The sequence below is a fragment of the Lutjanus erythropterus genome, chromosome 4 (assembly GCF_056507025.1).
Source record: "Lutjanus erythropterus isolate fLutEry1 chromosome 4, fLutEry1.hap2, whole genome shotgun sequence".
NCBI lineage: Eukaryota > Metazoa > Chordata > Actinopteri > Lutjaniformes > Lutjanidae > Lutjanus > Lutjanus erythropterus.
This window is the reverse complement of record NC_139320.1, coordinates 15,513,420-15,519,470: the sequence shown is the minus strand read 5'-3', so window position 1 is coordinate 15,519,470 and position 6,051 is coordinate 15,513,420.

Sequence of the window (6,051 nt, the reverse complement as noted above, 5' to 3'; positions counted from 1 at the left end):
CTCACCATCTTTAAATGTAGCATAGAAGACTTAATTTTGAATCCTTTTTAAAATGCTTCAAATCTCTTCACATTTCCCCTCGCCACCACTTCAGCTCAGACTTCTGTACGCAGCAGCTGGTCCTGTTGTAATGTCTCGTTCACTGAGTACATTATATTAAAGTGGGGGCATTCACCCTGTTGTGTAGAAATCACAGATTTTCTTAAAGGCATCTCTCAGAAATGTCCGAGCTTAAACTTTTCTCTCCTAATTTAAAGGCACTAAACATTTTATGATGACACTTCAAGCTACCATATATTGCATTAAAAATAAGTTTACATATAAAACCACACTTTCACACTCAGTTATTTCTTATTCAAAAATCTCTCACTCTTTACAAAGTGTGTTACCACAGCTTTGTAGGAGTGAGGTTTTTTTTTTTACAAAGGGAAACAGTGATGTATTTTGCATATGTATTTGCAAGGGAAGCTGAATTTAAGGATTCCTGTGGTGTGGCAAATGACACTTTTCTGTCCTCAAGCCTCTCAGTCACAGCTGGGAGCTACATTAACACTGTGTTGCTAAATGATGCCTTTGTCCAGTCACAGAGCCCATGGTGTGAGATCAGATTGTTGACACTATTCTCATGCAATGCATTGTTAAATGTTGTCTTCAGCAGGGTAACTTGGAGCAAGGTAACTGTCCATCATCTTGCAGCAGATTTAAAAAACATTATTAGGTATAATATTTGCACAGAGTAGGTTATAGCATTTTACTCAGTGTTTTAACCACAAGAGGGCAGACAAGGGCAGGACTGATGATGCAACATGACTGATAAATTTGGCAGGTTTAATGTACTGAAATTAGTAAATAATTCTAATTCTTCTTTCAGGGTAAATGTGGTGCCAATAATGCAGTATATTTTGAAATACCCCTCCTGCTCAACACATGTACAACACACACATACTATTAGATAATACAGATCTAATAAAACACATATTGATAATGTAATAACAGATCATTGGTACCAAATAGTGAAAATCCTTGACATGCATGGGTTCAGGCAAAAAAAACAACTTTTCTTTCCACTCTGTGTTTGTCATGGTGTGGGCGGCTTGGTTCTGGTAACAAAGAGTGAATGACCTCTACATCTTGGGCAATGCTAGCTTTAGCATTGCAAACTGGCCTTGAAACTCAGATGATCAACTGAACACCTACGCACCAAACTGCATAGACAAAAAAAAATGCACCAAACAACTAAATACAAAGTTCTTATGGGAGGCTGCAGTGTATTTTTTAATCCCTGTATGCCAAACACGAATCATGCACTGTGTGTTTTAGACTGTGAATGAACAACAGCATGGCAGCCATGGTGTTGATTTTCCTTAATGTTAAAAAGTGAGTCGACTTGTTTTTCATTTTAGATAGTGGTTGTTGATGAACAACGCAACATGCAAAGCACCATGAGCCATTCCATTTCATGAAATTTCATTTGAAACAGAATAACCAATAACTGATGCATTCAATACCTTGTTTAGTCATTAAAACCAGTGGTGAAAAAGCATTCAAAATCAAGAAACAGTCACAAGACATTTCTAATAGTCTAACAAAAGGTGAACTATATTGCGTGTTCCTTTTTGGATCATTTAAACATGCAATTTAATATAGCATTTACTGTTGCATCAGCTTTAAGTGTAGTGCTTCACCAAGGAACATGTTCCTCTTATGATGGCTTGCCCTAACTTTTAAATGTATTTAAAACATGCTTGTTAACCAGCCCAATTTTCCCAGGAGTCTCCAGTTTTTCATTGCTCTCTCCCTATTTCCTCCCAGGATCACAGTTCTCCTGTATTTCTCCTGATTTATGACCAGTTTTCACATCCTTTTTCCTTTTCATTTTCACAACCTGTTTGCCATAGCCATAACCATTTTGTTATCTAAATGCTTTATGAAGCAGGAAAATCAGTAATAGTACAAACAGCAATGCAGGAGAGAAAGTAAACTTTAAACCACAGAGATTCAGTTAGAAGCTACAAAAGTACTGAGAGCTGAGACTTATAAAAAGTACTTTTTCTCTTCTCTCCAGCACAGACACGAGTTGAGTCTGGGCTTTCCAGTCCACATCTTTTATTATCTATCTTTTATCTGACAAAAAGCCTGCATATATGTGCTAGTTTTGGTGTAAAAATCGTACATGATGGTTGACTGTTGATGTTCAATCCCAAAATGAAAGTATTTGATGACCTGGGAATGAGACTCAACAATCAACTATCTCCCTTCAGAATCGCTTACTGCACCTTTAATGAAGTGCATTATCTTTGGAACAGTCTTAAGAGCAACAAATGTGTACAGAGGCTCATAAAAGGAGAAGATAATGTTCCCTATCACTGGTCGGAACCACAGCTCACTGCATGAAGGTTGGCACACGAGTTGCCCAAGTGTGTCCTCATTATTCACTGATTACGTGTTTGTCAGCATCTGTGAGAGTGTGTGGATTATTTTATGATCAAACAATTTGTTCCTCTAGTGATTTAGGTTATCTGAGTTCAGGGTGGATTTTCTTGCTTTGCTGTCAAGCTGTACAACCTGCTGGGCCCTGCAACCTACAGTGACTCTCTACGACCAGGGCTTTGGTCCAAATATCTGTATTAAAGCAGAAGCGACCTCGGCAGATGTGATATTGCAAAACCACATCACCAGTTAAGTAGACTTGGGTATAGCGATCTGAAGTGGTGTGTGTGTTGGAGAAAATGAGGAGAGCTCCACACTGTTGCTCACAGCTGAGATAACCTCCCCTGCTGGGTTGAGAACAGTGCTCCATCATAGAGGCAGCTGGAACAATGACATGACCTTTGAACCTCAGCCAGGGCCTGATCAAATGGTTGATTTTCTGATTAAATATTTATCAGCTCCAGGCAATTACCCCACATCTGTCTGGCTGTCTGATAGTCACTGTAAAACAGGTTGTTGTTCATCAACAAAGAACTTCCTTTTCTTAGTAGAGCGCTAAATCCCACCACATGCGTTAGCCCAGAAATCAGTTGGCCTTATGTAACTTGTAGTACTCAAATCTTTGTTTTTTCCCCAAAATGAAAATATGTCTGGAAACACACAATAACATGAATCTAACTAGATAAATTGGCTTAATTATAAAGAAAACCCAAAAAGTTAAACTTACAGAACACTGACAAAAGCTAGCTAACCTGCTAAATCTATCCTATCCATAATGGTGGACTACTTAGCCATGTATTACTGCAATGTATTGGCCAAATAGCTGTATTACTGTCCCAAGTGTAGTTAACAAACATACTTGTGAACCATAATAGATTGTTTCGTAAATTCACCAGTGAAAGACTCTGACAAAGATTTACCTTCCACCTCTGAAACCACCAGCAAAAATACAGAGGGTGAGGCTAACGTACCTAATATTAGCTATGCTGCTGGTTTAGCAGCTGAAAGAAAACCCCAAAATATTCATTGCAATATATGGAGCAGGGTGTCTCTGGTTCATGTCTCTATCAGCCAAGGTGTCCTTGGCCTGAAAAACATTTATGACCCTTACTTTAAACAAGTTATTGTTTCTGTTTAGCAATTATATTTTAATAAAGTGGGCCAAAATTATGCTTGTCATCCAGCCTTGACCAAGTGGCGATGCTGTTAACAATGGCTGGTCAAGAATTTCAGCTGTTTATTTTTTAGATTTGCCAAGCTTTTTTTTTTTTTTTTTGCCCCCTTTGTTTGTTTTTAAAGGAACTTTTATATTTTGTTGATTTTGTGAACAAACCATAATTACCACAAAATGTAATGTCTGATGAAAAATCTCCTAATGCTTCTTTGTAACTGGTTACCATACACGCGACTAACTTTGCCTGCATGTAAACACGGGCTATTTCATCTGATTTCCAACCTGGTGGCAAGCCTTAAGAATAACTGATGGTCTTGTTTGGTTACATAGGTCATATAGAGGCTTTAGTAAGAAACTGAGACTGTGTCATAACCAGTTAAGAACTCCCTGTAGTAGCTTTAAATGTTCCTGTCGCTCATCATAATAATTGAGTGTTGCCCTTACAGTTTTATAAAAACATGGAATCTTAGCTATTGTCTTCCCAGCAAGGAGTTCTGAGTTCGTATTGATAACAATTATGACTGCAGTACTCCAGATAAATTGTTCATTGTGAATGCTGAACCAACGTGCTGCAATGCAAGCAGTCTCAAAGGTTGCTGTCCCAGATAAGTGTCATTCTTCTGACAAGGCCTGCTTCACTCCTGGTCAGCAGCTCTGAGCTCAGAGCAGCTGATACATAGAATATTCTTATCTCACAGGCCAGGGCAAAAACCCAAAAGACTGTACAATTACAATATACAAGCTGGACCCATTGACAGGGATCATGTGCTGTTCAGCCTTTTGCTGTTCTTGGTGTGTATATTGGAGCCCTGCAGTTATTATTGTCATTATTGATCTTTTTTTATTGCTTCTTCATTTTAGAAAATGTCAGAAAATAGAGAAAAATTTACAATTTATGGTCATTACTTCATCATTTTTGTAGCCTTTCAAATGAATTTGTTCGTTTTTAATGCTGATAAATATAATGGTGGCATAACTGTGAAATGGGCTATACATGTTCTTTCCCTAAACAGCTGATAATAGATTCAAAATTATGATCTAATTTGCATTTATATTTTTCCAAATAAATAATGCCTAAATACACAGAGGGAATGACTTTCTTAGAAGGGCCATAAGTAAAGTAATGAAAAAGCAATGCCAGTTGATTACAGCATGATTACAGCTTTGCTTACTGATGTGACTGCTCAGTTCTTAGTCCCTTTAACTGCGGACGTACCAATGAAGATGACATGGACATCATTAATAACTCAGAAATTATGATGATTGAAATGCCTTAGTTCTTGCAGTAACTAACACATTGTTTTTGTATCATGTCATGCAGTGGTTCAAGACCATGGTTATCCATGCTTGGCTCTTCTGTAGTTTGCTAGGCTAAATTAAAAAAAGTTCTCAGCCAGAAATTCTAACAAATACATCATAAGACAGTGACTACAAAGCTACTACACCTTGTCTGCTGTTTTTTGATTACTGGTGTCAGGCAAATGGCTGGAATTGCTAATGTCAGTCTGAGTCTAGCAGGCATTGGTGTGGCTCTGACATTCCTCTCTCTTCACAGCCTCATCAAGCTCAGCTTGGCTCCTCTCCATAAAAATGTAAAGTGATTGAGTTTGTAGTAGGGGGTGACTGTGAAGGCAGATATCACAGCGTCAACTGATAAATGACAAAGACAAATGGATGCAGAGAAAGACAAAGAAGGGTCGAATGTCATTTGGCTTTTGAATGGTCATAGAGGAATTGTTGCAGCCGCACACTGAAACCATCACAGAGAGAAACTGAAAATGTATTTTGTAATTTACAGGCAAGAAAAATAGAAACCTAACACAATTGTGATGAAATCTGTTGCAAAATGTAATAAATGAATGTTCAGCTTTTGTTCAGAGTAGTTGATTCAACGGCTGACATGCACTCAAAATACAGGCATGTTATATGCACCATAACAGGCACGTATTATGAGTTATTTGAGGGATAGAGTCAGCCTGAATGAACATATAATAGCATTCTTCCAGCATGCTGTTTGGTAGGACGCAACTATTACTGACAACTCTCTGGTTCTGCGTTACATTCTGATAAAACAGATTTAAATTTATGCTGCAATGATCAATCAGAATCGATTATTCAACAAAGCTGTGTAACGAAGTCAATCATGGTGGTGCACTAAATGGCGCACCTGTATGATATACTGTTTACGAACAAGGGTCCCAATAATGACCTGCTCACGGTACATAATTCCACTTATTACATGGCTACTTACTCAAAAAAAAATAGTTTGGCATAAAATATTAATGTAAACATGATGTCATTGCTGCTCCAGTCTATGAGCAGAACTGTATCCATAGCAACAGTCTGTCACACAGAATTAACAGATCTTAGAATGCTGTAATTGACTAATCAGAATTGAGTATTTAACAAAGCAGTGTAATAAAATTTTAGAAACACTTCTCAGCGCA